The sequence below is a fragment of the Nerophis lumbriciformis genome, linkage group LG12, assembly GCF_033978685.3.
Source record: "Nerophis lumbriciformis linkage group LG12, RoL_Nlum_v2.1, whole genome shotgun sequence".
Classification (NCBI taxonomy): Eukaryota; Metazoa; Chordata; class Actinopteri; order Syngnathiformes; family Syngnathidae; genus Nerophis; species Nerophis lumbriciformis.
The window spans coordinates 12988001-13010432 of NC_084559.2; the positions used below are offsets into that span (position 1 = coordinate 12988001).

General features: G+C 44.7%; 1 long non-coding RNA gene across 1 annotated transcript in view; it reads left to right on the top strand.

Moving 5' to 3' along the window:
- The window catches only part of LOC140679223 (uncharacterized), a 222920-nt gene extending 210210 nt beyond the window's left edge, over window positions 1-12710 (top strand). The window contains exon 3 of the long non-coding RNA XR_012050734.1: window positions 12616-12710. This is a non-coding gene — a long non-coding RNA (uncharacterized lncRNA). The remainder of the gene's footprint in view (window positions 1-12615) is intronic.
- The last annotated feature ends 9722 nt before the right edge of the window (window positions 12711-22432 follow it).

The following is a 22432-nucleotide window of genomic DNA, read 5'->3' on the forward strand; positions in this document are numbered from 1 at the left end:
TTGTTATATATCTAATATAGACGATGCAAGGCATTAGTGAGGTTATAAAGCTTTTGCCTGTTAAAGAAAGGAGACTGATCCAATACAGCACAGACATTCGCGTGCCACGCTGTCACGACCCAGACGCACACCAGTGCGCAATCATATGGGAGCCGCGCTGAGCGCACCTACAAGCGCGTCTCGCTGCCGGCGACGGCCGGGTATGGGCCCAACGCTCCAGCGCCATCCATTTTCAGGGCTAGTTGATTCGGCAGGTGGGTTGTTACACACTCCTTAGCGGGTTCCGACGTCCATGGCCACCGTCCTGCTGTCTATATCAACCAGGGTGAGCCCCACCCCTTTCGTGAGCGCACTGCGCGCGGAGTGACCCCTGTTACACGCCCCCCGGCAACAGGGGTGGCGGGTAGGTAAGCTGCGCGGGCGGAGCGCGCGGAGTGACCCCTGTTACGAGCTCCCGGCCACGGGGGTGGCGGGCAGGTAAGCTGCTTACCTGCTGCGCTTGACGCCGGCCGCGGCGAAGGCGGACGAGGCGGGGTGACGGTGCGGTGGGCGCGGTGGTGACCCTGGACGTGCGTCGGGCCCTTCTCGCGGATCGCCTCAGCTACGGCTCCCGGTGGGGCCCCCTCGGGGGAAGGGGCCTCGGTCCCGGACCCCGGCGAGGCGTCCCTTCTCCGCTCCGTAAAAGTGTCCATCTCTTTTTTTTTTTTTCTTCTGTTGTGGCATATGCTGCAGGTGCCTGCTCGTTTTTCGTATGTGGGTAACAACATTTAACTATGTATATATATTTCTGAATTGGTTTAACTGCCACCCGCCTGAATCTATTTAAAATCTAATTTTTTTTTTATTTCAACCGCCCGACCCGACCCGACCCGACCCGACCCGCGGATAAAATCTAATTTTTTAAAATTTCATCCGCCCGATCCGCGGATAATCCGCGGACTCCGCGGTTGTGCCCGCAAACCGCGCATCTCTAATATATATATAATAAAATAAATATATATATATATACATATATATATATATATATATATATATAGCTAGAATTCACTGAAAGTGAAGTATTTTATACTGAGTTCAGTGATGCAAATGCATGTCAAGTTGATCAACACATTGTATTATTCTCCAGTGCAATAAATGAAATGAAGGCTAAAAGGGCATTAATGGGAGCCTTAAAAAAAAAAGGGGAAAAAAAGAAGTAACTAAATAGTTACTTTTCACAGTAACGCATTACTTTTTGGTGTAAGTAACTGAGTTAGTAACTGAGTTACTTTTGAAATAAAGTAACTAGTAACTGTAACTAGTCACTGGTTTTCAGTAACTAACCCAACACTGAATATTGTACATGGTAATTGTTATATATTGTATATATTATATAAAAATATAATATAATATAACATAATATATCTGTATATATTATATACTGTATATACAATATGTTAATATTACATATATTTAATATTTTATGTTACTACTATGGCATACTTGCCAACCCTCACGAATTTTCCGGGAGACTCCCGAAATTCAGCGCCTCTCCCGAAAACCTCCCGGGGACAAATATTCTCCCGAAAATCTCCCGATTCTCAGCCGGAGCTGGAGGCCACGCCCCCTCCAGCTCCATGCGGACCTGAATGAGGACATCCTTTTTTCAGACAGGAGGACAACAGGGTGACAAGAACTAAATCATCCAGACAAGAGATAAATTGTATTATTATGTTTATCTTACCTAAAGATAAATATATTTATTAATTAAAAAAAAGAAAAAACGAAATACATTTTTACTATATTTTGCTAAAAACATCAAAATTAATTGTATTTTTTCTGACTCCTTATTACATCCAGGCATTAGAATTATACATTAAAATAAACATATTTGAAATAATTAATTTTAAATGATCATAATAATTCATTTAAAATGACCATATTTAATTATTAAAATAATTGCTTGTTTATCAACAACTTTAGCATTTTATTCATTACATTTTGAAGCTCTCAGAAGCCAAGTTATGTTATATTCCTTAATATTTATTTATGCAAGTTTGAAGTATCAATTATCTAAACACAGTTTTATTTGTTTATTTTCAGGATGTAGATATATATATATATATACATATATATATATATATATATATATATATATATATATATATATATGACTTGGGGAATTCTAGCTGTCAATATACTCCTCCCCTCTTAACCACAACCCCAACCCCGCCCTGCCCCACCCCCGACCTCCCGAAATCGGAGGTCTCAAGGTTGGCAAGTATGTACTATGGTACATTTTTAGTCTACTTTATACCTGCATTATCCTTTCCATCCTTACCCTTTCCATCCTTTGTAACTGAGCTACTGTGTGGAACAATTTCCCTTGTGGAACAATACAGTTTGTCTAAGTATAAGTCTAATTATTTTGGAAGAAATAAATATGTTTGCATATATTAGCCGCACCGGACCATAATTAAGTCGCAGATACATACAGGTACAAAATGTTTATTTGCATACCTTAATTGTTCACAAACGGTGCCTGTCAACCCATTTTTCAATCGCATTTTCATCAGTTACCAAACAAAAACATAAAAATTGGTTTTAAATAGCGACCAAAACTTTTCACAGATGCTGTGCGAAAACTCTCTGAGCTCCTCAGTTCCAGATGCAAATACTGATATTGCATCACAAACTCCTGCACACTTTTTTTTTTTGCAAATGATGCACATGTTCTTCTTAAATATTTGAACAGCTAACTGTGTGAAAAATATTTACTTATTTATATATATATGACGCCACAGTTGGAGGTGTTGTTTTACCTAAGAGGAGATCTGTATGCGTCCATTCATTCGTTTCCTAATTTGGCAACACATCTGGTCATGGTGAAGCGTGCAAGCAAACAGTTGATTCTGCTTTTTTTGCCTGCCAACTGTTTTTGTTCATGGTCATCAAAGCGGTGGAAGGCAGAATAATTCATCCCATGGTACGAATCATCACGAGCAATTTTGTGTTGTCGCTTTGTGTCACACATTGTCCTCAGTATTTTTCTCTCCTGTGATGTGTATATTCCTGAGACACTGCAACAGGAAAGCAAAGGTGATGCTGCCTGTTACAGTGTCAATATTAAGTTAAAGGCATACTTGCCAACCCTCCCGGATTTTCCGGGAGACTCCCGAAATTCAGCGCCTCTCCCGAAAACCTCCCGGGACAAATTTTCTCCCGAAAATCTCCCGAAATTCAGGCGGAGCTGGAGGCCACGCCCCCTACAGCTCCATGCGGACCTGAGTCCGCTTTCCCACAATATAAACAACGTCTACAGTAAAGCAGTCTGTCTGCCGTAAACAGCAATGTTGTGAGACTCTTAAACAGGACAATACTGCCATCTAGTGCATTTGATGAAAGCACTTTTGTGCGTGCCACACATCAATGCATCATCAGAGAGGGTGTTCAGCATGGTTAGAAAGATAGTGACAGCGAATAGAACAAGGATGGACAATTCAACCCTTAACTCAACAATGAGTAGATGAGTGTTATGTGTGTGTATATGAGTAAATAAATGAACACTGAAATTCAAGTATTTCTTTTATTTTTTATATATATATATATATATATATATATATATATATATATATATATATATATATATATATATATATATATATATATATATATATAGCTAGAATTCACTGAAAGTCAATTTGATTGTTCTGTACCTTATTATATTTATTATATATATATATATATATATATATATATATATATATATATATATATATATATCCATCCATCCATTTTCTACCGCTTATTCCCTTCGGGGTCGCGGGGATATATATATATATATATATATATATATATATATATATATATATATATATATATATATATATATATATATATATATATATATATATATATATATATGAAATACTTGACTTGGTGAATTCTAGCTGTAAATATACTCCTCCCCTCTTAACCACGCCCCCAACCCAACCACGCCCCCCGCACCCACCCCCCGAAATTGGAGGTCTCAAGGTTGGCAAGTATGGTTAAAGGGGAACATTATCACAATTTCAGAATGGTTAAAACCATTAAAAATCAGTTCCCAGTGGCTTATTATATTTTTTGAAGTTTTTTTCAAAATTTTACCCATCACGCAATATCCCTAAAAAAAGCTTCAAAGTGCCTGATTTTAACCATCGTTATATTTTCCTGTGACGTCACATAGTGAAGCCAACACAAACAAACATGGCGGAAAGAACAGCAAGCTATAGCGACATTAGCTCGGATTCAGACTCGGATTTCAGCGCTTAAGCGATTCAACAGATTACGCATGTATTGAAACGGATGGTTGTAGTGTGGAGGCAGGTAGCGAAAACGAAATTGAAGAAGAAACTGAAGCTATTGAGCCATATCGGTTTGAACCGTATGCAAGCGAAACCGACGAAAACGACACGACAGCCAGCGACACGGGAGAAAGCGAGGACGAATTCGGCGATCGACTTCTAACCAACGATTGGTATGTGTTTGTTTGGCATTAAAGGAAACTAACAACTATGAACTAGGTTTACAGCATATGAAATACATTTGGCAACAACATGCACTTTGAGAGTGCAGACAGCCCAATTTACATCAATTAATATATTCTGTAGACATACCCTCATCCGCGCTCTTTTCCTGAAAGCTGATCTGTCCAGTTTAAGGGACGGTGTGACCCAAGACATCCAGGGGGTTTAGCTCGCTCGTCTGCGGGAACAAACTGCCGCCATCGCTTGCCGTGCTACCGAGGTCCTTTGTCCCTGAATTGCTCACACACTCCGGAAGATTCAATGGGGGTCTGGCGGCAGATTCCTTTGACTTTATCGTTGGAAATGCATCTGCTTTGAGTGTCGCAGGATATCCACACACTCTTGCCATCTCTGTCGTAGCATAGCTTTCGCCGGTAAAGTGTGCGGAACAAACGTCCAATTTCTTGCCACTTTCGCATCTTTGAGCCACTGGTGCAACTTGAATCCCTGTTCGTGTTGTTACACCCTCCGACAACACACCGACGAGGCATGATGTCTCCAAGGTGTCAGGCTTGTCCCTGACAGTTTGGTCAAGTTTTAGTTTTTCCTCTGTCATTTCCTGTCAACGCTCTTATTTTGGTTCTGTTTCCTGTTTCTCCCTGAGTGCTGTGTCCCTTCAGCTGTGGCTGATTGGCACCTGGCCACACCTGGTGTCAATCAGCCAGCTGCTATTTATACCTGCCCTACCCTCCAGTCACTGCTGGATCATTGTCGTTCCTACCTGTCGTGTCGTTGTTCTTAATACTTGTCGTTGTAGCTCTGTCTACTTTTGTTTCACTCTGCTCATGTCCTAGTTCCTTCGTGTCACAGTAAGTGTTTTTGGTTTCTTGTCCACAGTTAGCCTCTGTGCTATTTTAGTTCATAGCCAAGTTTGTTCTCCGCCTTGTGCGCGCCTTTTGTTACCCTTTCGTTTGTTGTTTTGCCTTAGTGTATAATTAAATCATGTTTTCTTGCACAACGCCTTCCGCCTTCTCTGCATCTTGGGGTTCGTGTCCTACAAACTCTGACACAAGGTACGGAAAACAGTCGAAAAAACGGAAAATAACAGAGCTGATTTGACTCGGTGTTTGAGAAAATGGCGGATTGCTTCCCGATGTGACGAATAATAGAAAGGCGTTTAATTCGCCCACATTCACCCATTTAGAGTTCGGAAATCGGTTAAAAAATATGTGGTCTTTTTTCTGCAACATCAAGGTATATATTGACGCTTACATAGGTCTGGTGATAATGTTCCCCTTTAAATTATTGTTGTAGAAATGAAAAGGGTTGCCTTGGGGAATACGGTATTTTTGAATGTTTTTTTTGTATTTATTTTGTCAGCAAAGCACGTCTGTTGTAACAACATGAAATTCCACGGAGGACATGAAAAAGTCTTAAAGCTGCTGCAGTAATACTATTTGCATCATTTCATTATTCAGTATTTGAAACGGCACAGACCAACAATCATTATACTTATTTCAATTCCAGTGGTTTAAAGCTCAAAAAAAGTATGCATCACATTTTTGAAACCGTTTTTGCAGTAAATCCAAGTTGTAAAAAAAAAAAAAAAAATGGGTTAGAGGTGCCTTGCTCAAGGGCAGCTGTGTATACAGGACCGTGGGGTGATAGTGGTGGATGGTCAATCGCCACATGTTACCCAGAGGTGGGTGGAGTAGCCCAAAAATGTTAATCAAATAATTACAAAAGCAACTATTTAAGTACTCAGTAGAGTTGTACCGGTATTGGTATAGTACCGCGATACTCCATCCATCCATCCATCTTCTTCCGCTTATCCGAGGTCGGGTCGCGGGGGCAGCAGCCTAAGCAGGGAAGCCCAGACTTCCCTCTCCCCAGCCACTTCGTCCAGCTCCTCCCGGGGGATCCCGAGGCGTTCCCAGTCTTCCCAACGTGTCCTGGGTCTTCCCCGTGGCCTCCTACCGGTCGGACGTGCCCTAAACACCTCCCGAGGGAGGCGATCGGGTGGCATCCTGACCAGATGCCCAAACCACCTCATCTGGCTCCTCTCGTTGTGGAGGAGCAGCGGCTTTACTTTGAGCTCCTCCCGGATGACAGAGCTTCTCACCCTATCTCTAAGGGAGAGCCCTGCCACCCGGCGGAGGAAGCTCATTTCGGCCGCTTGTACCCGTGATCTTGTCCTTTCGGTCATAACCCAAAGCTCATGACCATAGGTGAGGATGGGAACGTAGATCGACCGGTAAATTGAGAGCTTTGCCTTCCGGCTCAGCTCCTTCTTCACCACAACGGATCGATACAGCGTCCGCATTACTGAAGATGCCGCACCGATCCGCCGGTCGATCTCACGATCCACTCTTCCCTCACTCGTGAACAAGACTCCGAGGTACTTGAACTCCTCCACTTGGGGCAGGGTCTCCTCCCCAACCCGGAGATGGCACTCCACCCTTTTCCGGGCGAGAACCATGGACTCGGACTTGGAGGTGCTGATTCTCATCCCAGTCGCTTCACACTCGGCTGCGAACCGATCCAGCGAGAGCTGAAGATCCTGGCCAGATGAAGCCATCAGGACCACATCATCTGCAAAAAGCAGAGACCTAATCCTGCAGCCACCAAACCGGATCCCCTCAACGCCTTGACTGCGCCTAGAAATTCTGTCCATAAAAGTTATGAACAGAATCGGTGACAAAGGGCAGCCTTGGCGGAGTCCAACCCTCACTGGAAACGTGTCCGACTTACTGCCGGCAATGCGGACCAAGCTCTGACACTGATCATACAGGGAGCGGACCTCCAAAATCAGACAGTCCGATACCCCATACTCTCTGAGCACTCCCCACAGGACTTCCCGAGGGACACGGTCAAATGCCTTCTCCAAGTCCACAAAGCACATGTAGACTGGTTGGGCAAACTCCCATGCACCCTCAAGGACCCTGCCGAGAGTATAGAGCTGGTCCACAGTTCCACGACCAGGACGAAAACCACACTGGTCCTCCTGAATCCGAGGTTCGACTATCCGGCGTAGCCTCCTCTCCAGTACACCTGAATAGACCTTACCGGGAAGGCTGAGGAGTGTGATCCCACGATAGTTAGAACACACCCTCCGGTTCTCCTTCTTAAAGAGAGGAACCACCACCCCGGTCTGCCAATCCAGAGGTACCGCCCCCGCGATACTAATTAATAATATTCGGTACTATACCGCCTCTAAAAAGTAGCTTTCACCTGCTTCCATCTGTTGAAAAGCTCTATGGAGATGATGATTTCCTTTTCCAGCATGATCTGGCACCTGCCCACAGTGCCAAAACCACCAGTAACTGGTGTACTGACCATGGCATTACTGTCCTCGATTGGCCTGCCAACTCCCTTGACCTAAACCCCATAGAGAATTTGTGGGGTATTGTGAAGAAGAACCTGAAAGACACCAAACCCAATAATGCAAATGAGCTAAAGGCCGCTATTGAAGCAACCTGGGCATCCATAACACCTCAGCAATGCCACAGGCTGATTGCCTCCATGCCACGCCGCATTGATGCAGTAACCCGTGCAAAAGGATTCCCAAACCAAGTTCTGAGTGCATTAATTGACATTTTCAAATGTTTGATTTTGTTTTGCTGTTATAAATCTTTTTTTTTTTTTACTTGGTCTGAGGAAATATTCAAATTTTTTGAGATGGGATTTTTGAGTTTTCTTAAGCTGTATGCCACAATCAGCAATATTAAAATAATAAAAGGCTTGCAATATTTCAGTTGATGTGTAATGAATCCAGAATGTATGACATTTTTGTTTTTTTAATTGCATTACAGAAAATAAAGAACTTTATCACAATATTCTAATCTGAGACAGTCCTGTATGTGTTTGTGGAGGAGCAGAATTTTGGAAAGTTATAGATGTTCTATTACATTTCAAGGCTGCCCTTTGTGACAGATTCTGTTCATAACTTTTATGGACAGAATTTCTAGGCGCAGTCAAGGCGTTGAGGGGATCCGGTTTGGTGGCTGCAGGATTAGGTCTCTGCTTTTTGCAGATGATGTGGTCCTGATGGCTTCAACTGGCCAGGTTCTTCAGCTCTCACTGGATCGGTTCGCAGCCGAGTGTGAAGCGACTGGGAAGCGACTGGGATGAGAATCAGAACCTCCAAGTCCGAGTCCATGGTTCTCACCCGGAAAAGGGTGGAGTGCCATCTCCGGGTTGGGGAGGAGACCCTGCCCCAAGTGGAGGAGTTAAAATACCTTGGAGTCTTGTTCACGAGTGAGGGAAGAGTGGATCGTTAGATCGACAGGTGTCTTCAGTAATGCGGACGCTGTATCGATCCGTTGCGGTGAAGAAGGAGCTGAGCCGTAAGGCAAACCTCTCAATTTACCGGTCGATCTATGTTCCCATCCTCACCTATGGGATGAGAAACAGCACCTCCAAGTTCGAGTCCATGGTTCTCGCCTGGGAAAGGGTGGAGTCCCATCTCCAAGTTGGGGAGGAGATATTACCCCAAATGGAGGAGTTCAAGTACCTAGGAGTCTTGCTCACGAGTGGGGGAAGAATGGATTGTGAGATCGACAGGCGGATCGGTGCGGCGTCTTCAGTAATGCGGACGCTGTATCGATCTGTTGTGGTGAAGAATGAGCTGAGCCGCAAGGCAAAGCTCTCAATTTACCGGTCGATCTACGTTTTTATCCTCACCTATGGGATGAGAAACAGCACCTCCAAGTTCGAGTCCATGGTTCTCGCCTGAGAAAGGGTGGAGTGCCATCTCCAAGTTGGGGAGGAGATATTACCCCAAATGGAGGAGTTCAAGTACCTAGGAGTCTTGTTCACGAGTGGGGAAAGAGTGGATCGTGAGATCGACAGGCAGATCGGTACGGCGTCTTCGGTAATGCGGACGCTGTATCGATCCGTTGTGGTGAAGAAGGAGCTGAGCCGGAAGGCGAAGCTCTCAATTTACCGGTCGATCTACGTTCCCATCCTCACCTATGGGATGAGAAACAGCACCTCCAAGTCCCAGTCCATTGTTCTCGCCCGAGAAAGGGTGGAGTGCCATCTCTAAGTTGCGGAGGAGATCTTGCCCCAAGTGGAGGAGTTCAAGTACCTAGGAGTCTTGCTCACGAGTGAAAGAAGAGTGGATCGTGAGAACGACAGGCGGATCGGTGCGGCGTCTTCAGTAATGCGGACGCTGTATCGATCCGTTGTGGTGAAGAAGGAGCTGAGCCGGAAGGCGAAGCTCTCAATTTACCGGTCGATCTACGTTCCCATCCTCACCTATGGGATGAGAAACATGACCTCCAAGTCCCAGTCCATTGTTCTCGCCCGAGAAAGGGTGGAGTGCCATCTCCAAGTTGCGGAGGAGATCTTGCCCCAAGTGGAGGAGTTCAAGTACCTAGGAGTCTTGCTCACGAGTGGGGGAAGACTGGATCGTGAGATCGACAGGCGGATCGGTGCGGCGTCTTCAGTAATGCGGACGGTGTATCGATCCGTTGTGGTGAAGAAGGAGCTGAGCCGGAAGGCAAACCTCTCAATTTACCGGTCGATCTACGTTCCCATCTTCACTTATGGGATGAGAAACAGCACCTCCAAGTTCGAGTCCATGGTTCTCGCCTGGGAAAGGATGGAGTGCCATCTCCAAGTTGGGGAGGAGATATTACCCCAAATGGAGGAGTTCAAGTACCTAGGAGTCTTGCTCACGAGTGGGGGAAGAGTGGATCGTGAGATCGACAGGCGGATCGCTGCGGCGTCCTCAGTAATGCGGACGCTGTATCGATCCGTTGTGGTGAAGAAGGAGCTGAGCCGGAAGGCGAAGCTCTCAATTTACCGGTCGATCTACGTTCCCATCCTCACCTATGAGATGAGAAACAGCACCTCCAAGTCCCAGTCCATTGTTCTCGCCTGAGAAAGGGTGGAGTGCCATCTCCAAGTTGCGGAGGAGATCTTGCCCCAAGTGGAGGAGTTCAAGTACCTAGGAGTCTTGCTCACGAGTGAAAGAAGAGTGGATCGTGAGAACGACAGGCGGATCGGTGTGGCGTCTTCAGTAATGCGGACGCTGTATCGATCCGTTATGGTGAAGAAGGAGCTGAGCCGGAAGGCGAAGCTCTCAATTTACCGGTCGATCTACGTTCCCATCCTCACCTATGGGATGAGAAACATGACCTCCAAGTCCCAGTCCATTGTTCTCGCCCGAGAAAGGGTGGAGTGCCATCTCCAAGTTGCGGAGGAGATCTTGCCCCAAGTGGAGGAGTTCAAGTACCTAGGAGTCTTGCTCACGAGTGGGGGAAGACTGGATCGTGAGATCGACAGGCGGATCGGTGCGGCGTCTTCAGTAATGCGGACGGTGTATCGATCCGTTGTGGTGAAGAAGGAGCTGAGCCGGAAGGCAAACCTCTCAATTTACCGGTCGATCTACGTTCCCATCCTCACCTATGGGATGAGAAACAGCACCTCCAAGTTCGAGTCCATGGTTCTCGCCTGGGAAAGGGGGGAGTGCCATCTCCATGTTGGGGAGGAGATATTACCCCAAATGGAGGAGTTCAAGTACCTAGGAGTCTTGCTCACGAGTGGGGGAAGAGTGGATGGTGAGATCGACAGGCGGATCGGTGCGGCGTCTTCAATAATGCGGACGCTGTATCGATCTGTTGTGGTGAAGAAGGAGCTGAGCCGGAAGGCGAAGCTCTCAATTTACCGGTCGATCTACGTTCCCATCCTCACCTATGGGATGAGAAACAGCACCTCCAAGTTCGAGTACATGGTTCTCGCCTGGGAAAGGGTGGAGTGCCATCTCCAAGTTGCGGAGGAGATCTTGCCCCAAGTGGAGGAGTTCAAGTACCTAGGAGTCTTGCTCACGAGTGAGGGAAGAGTGGATGGTGAGATCGACAGGCGGATCGGTGCGGCGTCTTCACTAATGCGGACGCTGTATCGATCCGTTGTGGTGAAGAAGGAGCTGAGCCGGAAGGCGAAGCTCTCAATTTACCAGTCGATCTTCGTTTCCATCCTCACCTATGGGATGAGAAACAGCACCTCCAAGTCCCAGTCCATGGTTCTCGCCTGGGAAAGGGTGGAGTGCCATCTCCAAGTTGGGGAGGAGATCTTACCCCAAATGGAGGAGTTCAAGTACCTAGGAGTCTTGCTCACGAGTGGGGGAAGAGTGGATCGTGAGATCGACAGGCGGATCGGTGCGGCGTCTTCAGTAATGCGAACGCTGTATCGATCCGTTGTGGTGAAGAAGGAGCTGAGCCGGAAGGCGAAGCTCTCAATTTACCGGTCGATCTACGTTCCCATCCTCACCTATGGGATGAGAAACAGCACCGCCAAGTCCCAGTCCATTGTTTTCGCCCGAGAAAGGGTGGAGTGCCATCTCCAAGTTGCGGAGGAGATCTTGCCCCAAGTGGAGGAGTTCAAGTACCTCGGAGTCTTGCTCACGAGTGAGGGAAGAGTGGATCGTGAGATCGACAGGCGGATCGGTGCGGCGTCTTCAGTAATGCAGACGCTGTATCGATCTGTTGTGGTGAAGAAGGAGCTGAGCCGGAAGGCGAAGCTCTCAATTTACCGGTCGATCTACGTTCCCATCCTCACCTATGGTCATGAGCTTTGGGTTATGACCGAAAGGACAAGATCACGGGTACAAGCGGTCGAAATTAGTTTCCTTTCCCGGGTGGCGGGGCTCTCCCTTAGAGATAGGGTGAGAAGCTCTGTCATCCGGGAGGAGCTCAAAGTAAATCCGCTGCTCCTCTACATGGAGAGGAGCCAGATGAGGTGGTTCGGGCATCTACTCAGGATGCCACCGGAACGCCTCCCTAGGGAGGTGTTTAGGGCACGTCCGACTGGCAGGAAGCCACGGGGAAGACCCAGGACAGGTTGGGAAGACTATGTCTCCTGGATGGCCTGGGAACGCCTCGGGATCCTCTGGGAGGAGCTGGACGAAGTGGCTGGGGAGAGGGAAGTCTGGGCTTCTCTGATTAGGCTTAGACCTCGGATAAGCGGAAGAAAATGGATGGATGGATTGTGATTGTATTATGCTGGAACTACAGCAAGCATTGCTGGTATTTAAAAAAAAAGTGTTTCATGACAAATGTCAAAGTCAGCTGGTTGTCTGCATACTTCTATTCAATGTCATTTTCAATGTCATTGACTCTGGCAGATCTCCCCTGCGAGACGCAGCAATTCAGTCCAACCTCTCCGAGCCTCGTCTTCCTCATTCTACTTGCGGCGTGACGGCGCTCGCCGACATCAAAGGTACCGTCCTGCCTCCCCCTTCATACCTTTAATCACTTTGTTCAGCTCATCATTGCAGAAATGATAGTTCCTGACAGTGTTTTTTGGGTTGAAATATCCATCCCTGTTATCTCTCCTCCGGGAAGTTTGACTTCACCGTTGATTGTTATTTGAACACGTTTTATTTTACCCTCCTGGACATGTGGTCTCGGTTGAATATTTCACACAATTAGAACATATCAATTGAGAAAGGTTTTTAGTTTTCATCACAGTATTTGAATAGTAAGAGAAGCTACAATTGACTGCAGTGCTTAGAGAGACAATGTTGCCCTTTTTAATTCTGTCCAAAGTCTCTGCAGTCATAAAGTGTACCTACATTTTTGTACGATTCAGTTTTTGATGAACATCTTCACCAGAACTTTGCCCAAGATTTGGTTAACATTACGCCTTAAGTTAAGTTCAAGTACCAATGATTGTCACACACACACTAAGTGTGGTGAAATTTGTCCTCTGCATTTGACCCATCCCCTTGTTCCACCCTCCTGGGAGGTGAGGGGAGCAGTGAGCAGCAGCGGTGGCCGTGCCCGGGAATCACTTTTGGTGATTTAACCTCCCAGTTCCAACCCTTGATGCTGAGTGCCAAGCAGGGAGGTAATGGCTCCCATTTTTATAGTCTTTGGTATGACTCGGCCGGGGTTTGAACTCACGACCTACCGATCTCAGGGCGGACACTCCAACCACTAGGCCACTGAGTAGGTTCACAAACTTCCATCCATCCATCCATCTTCTTCCGCTTATCCGAGGTCGGGTCGCGGGGGCAGCAGCCTAAGCAGGGAAGCCCAGACTTCCCTCTCCCCAGCCACTTCATCCAGCTCCTACCGGGGGACCCCGAGGCGTTCCCAGGCCAGCCGGGAGACATAGTCTTCCCAACGTGTCCTGGGTCTTCCCCGCGGCCTCCTACCGGTCGGACGTGCCCTAAACACCTCCCTAGGGAGGCGTTCGGGTGGCATCCTGACCAGATGCCCGAACCACCTCATCTGGCTCCTCTCGATGTGGAGGAGCAGCGGCTTTACTTTGAGCTCCTCCCGGATGACAGAGCTTCTCACCCTATCTCTAAGGGAGAGCCCTGCTACCCGGCGGAGGAAACTCATTTCGGCCGCTTGTACCCGTGATCTTGTCCTTTCGGTCATAACCCAAAGCTCATGACCATAGGTGAGGATGGGAACGTAGATCGACCGGTAAATTGAGAGCTTTGCCTTCCGGCTCAGCTCCTTCTTCACCACAACGGACCGATACAGCGTCCGCATTACTGAAGACGCCGCACCGATCCGCCTGTCGATCTCACGATCCACTCTTCCCTCACTCGTGAACAAGACTCCGAGGTACTTGAACTCCTCCACTTGGGGCAAGATCTCCTCCCCAACCCGGAGATGGCACTCCACCCTTTTCCGGGCAAGAACCATGGACTCGGACTTGGAGGTGCTGATTCTCATCCCAGTCGCTTCACACTCAGCTGCGAACCGATCCAGTGAGAGCTGAAGATCCTGGCCAGATGAAGCCATCAGGACCACATCATCTGCAAAAAGCAGAGACCTAATCCTGCAGCCACCAAACCAGATCCCCTCAACGCCTTGACTGCGCCTAGAAATTCTGTCCATAAAAGTTATGAACAGAATCGGTGACAAAGGGCAGCCTTGGCGGAGTCCAACCCTCACTGGAAACGTGTCCGACTTACTACCGGCAATGCGGACCAAGCTCTGGCACTGATCATACAGGGAGCGGACTGCCACAATCAGACAGTCCGATACCCCATACTCTCTGAGCACTCCCCACAGGGTTCACAAACTTGCGCCTTATAATCCCGTGCGCCCTATGGTCTGGAAAATACGGTGTCACGTTCAAACACTGAGGACATCTATTAAACAAGACAAAAGGCAAGGAATCAAACAGAGACAGATTTCAATTTGGACTCAATATTGAGGAGAGACATGGCCACTGCACTCTCTGTACAGTCCTGCACCACGCTCTGACGAAGAAGGTTTTCGTCTCCTCATTTATTCAGATGTTCAATGTTCACGCACCAACACATGTCACAGCAGGAATGGGAAGTATGTAAAACAGTCATTGTTTTCGGTCTCATTGAAGTCCAAGAAGAGGATTTCTCGGGCTTGGGCTCTTCCTGGATCCAGCTGGGGCAGGTGTTGGAGGACAATAGATAACCCCTCCCGTCTCCTGACCACAGCAACTTCAAGAGGGCAGCGGGTCGTAAATAGCGTTGACCTCGGTTACCAAATAGTTGGAAGAGAGTTTGTGAAATACTTCAGAGAGAGTTCGTTTAACACTTCAAAGAGAGTTCCTCTGGAAGTTGAGCAGATCCTGCCGTCTGTCCGTGTTGAAATCACAGTGGGGTTTTACGAGCCTTCTTCCTCTTGTTAGGCCTCGAAAGACAGCATTCATAATACAACGTTTCTTTTGTGATAACTTACAAACAATTATTCCAACATACGGTACATAATTTCTTATAGGAAAAGTTAGGTTTTAGTTTTATACAATATGGTCTTCATCAGATCTTTCGGAAACTAATTACTTGAAATTGAGGTGTCACTGTATTTTATGACTCCAGTATCTTCATGCATGATGTAGCTGATATTTGTTTTCCATGACAAGGGTTGTATCTTACATGTAGGAAATAGCCTCCAGGCTAGACTACTGCAACGCACTTCTTGTCGGGATCCCCAGCAAGAAGATCCAGAAGCTGCAATACATACAGAATAGTGCTGCTAGGATCCTGATGACAGTGCGGAAATACGACCATATCACACCATTTCTCAAATCCCTTCACTGGCTTCCTGTTCCACTCAGGATTGAATTCAAAGTATCCCTACTAACCCACCAGTGCCTCCATGGAAATGCCCCCCCCACCCCCAACTCAAAGAACTACTCACCCCCAAATCCTCCACACGACACCTCCACTCCAGACAGACTAACCTCCTCCAACCTCCGAGGACAAAGCTACGAACAATGGCGGCGCCATTCCTCGTCTGTGTAAGGCTCTCCCTGACCACCTGAGGGCATCACAGACTGTGGATGCTTTTAAATAAGGCTTAAAAACCCTTCTTTTTAAAAAAGCCTTTTTTTTTTTTAGATATAGGCATACTAGTTTTAGCTATATGGCTGTTCTAGTTTTTATTTTATTTTTTTTAATTTATTATCTTTTTATTTTTATTTGTTTTAATACACTGTAGCACTTTGAGGTTGTTTACTCAATGTAAAGTGCTTTTTTTTTTTACAAATAAAATCTATTATTATTATTATTATTATTATTAAATACGACTTTGACCCAGTAGTGTTCACATACTAATACAACACTATGCGCGCTAATTGGATTGACTTTTGATCAAAGATTGCACCTTTTTGTTCCAAAGCGTTGCATCACCTAAATTGAACCTGATAACAGCTTGAATTGTCTTTGAGAGAACATAAACAACAATCATAAAAGGCAGAGACTTAAATATCAATAAATATTCCCCCAACCCCCCATATTTTTCAGGCTGATACAGCAAGTAGAAAATCCATTCAATTTGTTCAGCTTGCAATGTGTGGTTACAATTTCTGTAGGGATGCTACTGAGTGATATCACAATACGAGATAACATGCTAAAAGGGATACCTTGAATTGATATACTTTTTACTGCTCTTAACACACAAATATTTGTAGCATAGACAAGGAAGATATCACACAAATTCATCACTTTAGTATGGAGTAAAAAAAACCAACTAGTGTTTCATTCACAGCCTCGGGGGCTTAATGGTTAATGACGTCAATTTCACAGTCTGGAATTCGACGGTTCAGATCCCAGTCGAATCTCTTTGTAGAGTTTGTAAGTTCTCCGTGTGTGTGCTTGCTCCCTTGTACCAAAATACATCAACGGTAGGTTTATTGGAGACTAAATTGTCCATTTCTTTCAAAGGCAACCCCCCGTTACAAATCCTCGTTTTGTTCCTGGCTTAGCCATGAATAAGTTGAGACTCGTAACGTGGCCTTTTAGATTTACTAAGGTCTGACATGATTAGTCACTTTACCGGTGGCAGTAGCTAGACGCAACTGGCAACCTGGATGTGTCAGGACGTGGTTTTCGCAGCTTACTGCGAGGTTTGTTTCTCCCAGGATGCAAACGGACGATTCCGGACAGGACTTGAAGGTAGGAACATATTTATTAATCAATTAATCCTACACATCACAAAACCAAAACAAAAGGAAAGCGTGCCGTTCCCACGAGAGGCTAAAGAACAAAAAAACTTAACGCAGGAAACATAGACGCTAACCCTTAGCAAGAACTATGGACATAGAGAACTTTATCAAACTGTGGCATGAAACAACTAACTAGCATAACTATGGAATCAGACATGAAACGAGCAATGACGCCAGGCCAACTGACTGGCAAAGGCGGTTTAAATAGTCTCTTGATTAGAGCCAGGTGAGCGTCCGAACACCAGCGGCAGGTGAAAATCATATGCAACCATGGCAACCAAAACAAACAAGAGTGTACAAAAAACAGGAACTATGGAGTTAAACTAACAGAACATAACGAAAACATGATCCGAACCGAGGATCATGACAGGATGTAACACATTCACAGACTTTCTAATTGGTCAAACGGTGGAGTGCGGGGGATCGAAATTAAAACAATACCAATATTCCAGGGCTATAAATCTAATTTTGAAATGATCATATCCCAGCTGAACTACCGTTATCGGTCATAAAGGCATACTTGCCAACCCTCCCGGATTTTTGGGAGACTCCCGAAATTCAGCGCTTCTCCCGAAAACCTCCCGGGACAAATTTTCTCCCGGAAATCTCCCGAAATTCAGGCGGACCTGAGTGACGTGCCGACAGCCTGTTTTCACGTCCGCTTTCCCACAATATAAACAGCGTGCCTGCCCAATCACGTTATAACTGTAGAATGATCGAGGGCGAGTTCTTAGTTTCTTGTGTGGGTTTATTGTTAGGCAGTTTCATTAACGTCCTCCCAGCGCGGCAACAACACACAACAACAGCAGTCACGTTTTCGTCTACCGTAAAGCAGTTCGTCTGCCGTAAACAGCAATGTTGGGACACTCTTAAACAGGGCAATACTGCCATCTACTGTACATGCATATGTGACATTAACATCTTTTAGAGAGTGCAGTGCACAACTGTGCACACAACAAGGAGACGAAGCAGAATGCATCATCAGAGAGGGTGTTCAGCATGGTTAGAAAAATAGTGACAGAAAATAGAACAAGGATGGAAAATTCAACCCTTATCTCAACAATGAGTAGATGAGTGTTATGTGTGTGTATATGTGTAAATAAATGAACACTGAAATTCAAGTATTTCTCTTATTTATATATACATATGTAAATATATATATATATATATATATATATATATATATATATATATATATATATATATATATATATATATGAAATACTTGACTTGGTGAATTCTAGCTGTAAATATATTCCTCCCCTCTTAACCACGCCCCCAACCACGCCCCCACCCAACCACGCCCCCCACCTCCCGAAAACGGAGGTCTCAAGGTTGGCAAGTATGCATAAAGGTATTAAAAAATAACATGATTTATTAATGCCTTTTGACATATCAGGGCCATTTAATGATGACTTGACATTAAATTATTACATATGGCTCCTTTAAATGTCTAAATAATGTAAGATTATTTGTGATTAATCATATTTTAAAAGTGTGAACAATCTGAGGAATTGTTTAGCAGCATTACTATTCATGTATGGGTGTCAAACTCTGGCCCGCGGGCCAAATATGGCCCGTCGTGTAATTTCACTTGGCCCTTGAGGCGATATCAAATTATGTGGTGTTAGCGGGGGTGTATTTTGTAGCGTCCCAGAAGAGTTAGTGCTGCAAAGGGTTCTGGGTATTTGTTCTGTTGTATTTATGTTGTGTTACGATGCGGATGTTCTCCCGAAATGTGTGTGTCATTCTTGTTTGGTGTGGGTTCACAGTGTGGCGCATATTTCAAACAGTGTTAAAGTTGTTTATACGGCCACCCTCAGTGTAACGTGTATTTCTGTTGATCAAGTGTGCCTTGCTTTCACTTGTGTGTGCGTACCGAAGCCGCACATATCTTGTGACTGGGCCGGCACGTTGTTAGAATGGATGAAAAGCGGACGTTAAACACAGTTTCTTTAAGTCACGCCCCAAGACTGTGGTCCGAGTGGACTACGAGATATAATGACTGATAAACACCTTCGTTGGATAATGAAGGTTGCCTCAGCTCAAAGCCTGAGCCCCGACATTAATGAACTAGCATCCAAGAAAAGATGGCAGGTATCTGGCTTGGGCACATCAGATTAGATCAGTGTGTTGCAAACTGAGCAGTTTAAGGTCCTGAATGGTTGGTTTATTCATTGTTATTTTATTTTCTAATTTATTAGCCTGTGGAAAAAGTTAATGTTGATATTTACCTCAGAAGGCTGCAAATAGAAAAGAGGCATTCAATTTTTATTTAAATTGTATTTGATATGCCATTGATATTTTTTTTATTATTATTGTTATTATTTGAAACTGGATTTTGCATGTCACTATAAAGTTATATAAGCCTTGCTTGTTCAATATTCAATGCAAAACTTGTTTGGGTCCCTATTAAAAGGTTAATTTGTTCAGCTTTGTTCAGCTTTACATTTTGGCCAACTCTGTATTTGAGTTTGACACCCCTGTCCTAGGCGGTACTGCATCAAAATCCGACATCAGTGTGTAAAGGATATCACCACATGGGCTCAGGAACACTTCAGAAAACCACTGTCAGTAACTACAGTTGGTCGCTACATCTGTAAGCGCAAGCTACAACTCTACTATGCAAAGCGAAAGACATTTATCAACAACACCCGGGAAACGCCGCCGGCTTCGCTGGGCCCGAGCTCATCTAAGATGGACTGATGCTTCATCATGAATGGAAATCATAATGAACATTGTTTCAGTCATATTTACTTATTTATGAAATATGTTTTTGTTAACAAGTTAAAGGTGTTTAATGATAATGCAAGCATGTTTAACACATATAGTTAATATTGTTAATACATTAAAGGTGTTTAATGATAATACAAGTATGTTTAATACATATAGTTAATATTGTTAACAAGTTAAAGGTGTTTAAAGATAATGCAAGCATGTTTAACACATATAGTTAATATTGTTAACAAGTTAAAGGTGGTTAAAAATAATACAAGCATGTTTAACACAAATAGTTAATATTGTTAACAACTTAAAGGTGGTTAAAGATAAAACAAGCATGTTTAACACATATAGTTAATATTGTTAACAACTTAAAGGTGGTTAAAGATAATACAAGCATGTTTAACACATATAGTTAATATTGTTAACAAGTTATAGGTGGTTAAAGATAATACAAGCATGTTTAACACATATAGATTCCTTTCTTTCATGAAGACAAGAATATAAGTTGGTGTATTACCTGATTGTGATGGCTTGCATTGATTGGAATCAGACAGTGGTGATGATAACGTCCGCATTTTCGAATGGAGGAGAAAAAAAGTCCTCCTTTCTGTCCAATACCACATGAAAGTGGTTGGTTTTTGGCATCTTATTTGTCCAGCTTCCGTACTCCTTTGTATACACTTTACAAGAAATACATTGTCGGCAAACTCCGTAGCTTGCTAGCTTGTGCACGCCAGCTTTCTGAGACTCTTATTTTGGTAGCGCAGGCAGGATGAAGCAGAGCTTTTATTGTGCAACTGTGCAGTCGGTCTTTGGAGTTTTGACGACAGGTACGGCGCCAGAGTCTGTTGAAATAAAGTGTTTCTCGCCTTCCAGTCGGTAATTTTAATGAGCTGGCAGCAGCCAGCGTCATCTCAGAAGAATGTCAATCAAGTGACGAAAGTGACGTCATAGTGAAGATTTATGATCGCTCATTTTTAGGACTATTTTTTTAATGCCTGGCTGGTGATCGACTGACACACCCTCCGAGATCGACCGGTAGATCGCGATCGATGTAATGAGCACCCCTGCTGTAAGCTCTGCTAGGGGAGCATAGCTACTGCCACCGGTAAAGTGACTAATCATGTCAGACCTTAGTAAATCTAAAAGGCCTCGTTACGAGTCTCAACTTATTCATGGCTAAGCCAGGAACAAAACACTTAATTGGCAATGTTCACTAAGATGTCATATTGTTCTTTGTTATTATTAATTATTATTAACCATATATAATAACAAAGCAAGACCTGAAGTCGAGAATAACATCTGCAGGTTTACCAATCCACATTTTTTTTTTAAATACATGGGTGATGTATTCTTCGGTAAGAGAGGGTGGTGCCACAACTCCACCACATTCCATATTAATTAACAATGTTTATGCCTTGAGACCATTTCATCCAAACCATGTCTCTTTGTAGTGGAAATGATTCATTATTTTCATTCTTCCCTTTGATTAGTTATTGCCGCTGCACACAAACTGTCCACAAATAATATGCACGCCCTTGGAGTTGTACTTTTATACAAAACCCCAAAACCAGTGAAGTAGTCACGTTGTGTAAATGGTAAATAAAAACAGAATACAATGATTTGCAAATCCTTTTCAACCTATATTCAATTGAATAGACTGCAAAGATGCGATGACGTGGCGACTTGTCCAGGGTGTACACCGCCTTCCGCCCGATTGCAGCTGAAAAAGGCTCCAACACCCTCCGCGACCCCAAAAGGGACAAGCGGTAGAAAATGGATGGATGGATGGACTGCAAAGACAAGATACTTAACGTTCGAACTGGAAAACTTTTGTTATTTTTTGCAAATATTAGCTCATTTGGAATTTGATGCCTGCAACATGTTTCAAAAAAAGCTGGCACAAGTGGCAAAAAAGACTGAGAAATTTGAGGAATGCTCATCAAACACTTATTTGGAACATTTCCACAGGTGAACGGGCTAATTGGGAACGGGTGGGTGCCATGATTGGGTATAAAAGCAGCTTCCATGAAATGCTCAGTCATTCACAAACAAGGACGGGGCGAGGGTCACCACTTTGTGAACTAACGCGTGAGCAAATTCTCGAACAGTTTAAGAACGACATTTCTCAACCAGCTAGGGATTTAGGGATTTCACCATCTAAGGTCTGTTATATCATCAAAAGGGTCAGAAAATCTGGAGAAATCACTGCACGTCACAATCAATGCCCGTGACCTTGGTACTGCATCAAAAAGCGACATCAGTGTGTAAAGGATATCACCACATGGGCTCTAGAACACTTCAGAAAACCACTGTCAGTAACTACAGTGTGTCACTACATCTGTAAGTGCAAGTTAAAACTCTACTATGCAAAGCCAAAGCCATTTATCAACAACACCCGGAAACGCAGCCGGCTTCGCTGGGCCCGAGCTCATCTAAGATGGACTGATGCAAAGTGGAAAAGTGTTCTGTGGTCTGGGCGAGTCCACATTTTAAATTATTTTTGGAAACTGTGGACGTCGTGACCTCCGGAACAAAGAGTAAAAGAACCATCCGGATTGTTCTAGGCGCAAAGTGTAAAAGCCAGCATGTGTGATGGTATGGGGGTGGATTAGTGCCCAAGACATGGGTAATTTACACATCTGTGAAGGCACCATTAATGCTGAAAGGTACATACAGGTTTTGGAGCAACATATGTTGCCATCCGAGCAACGTTACCATGGACGCCCCTGCTTATTTCAGCAAGACAATGCCAAGCCACGTGTTAC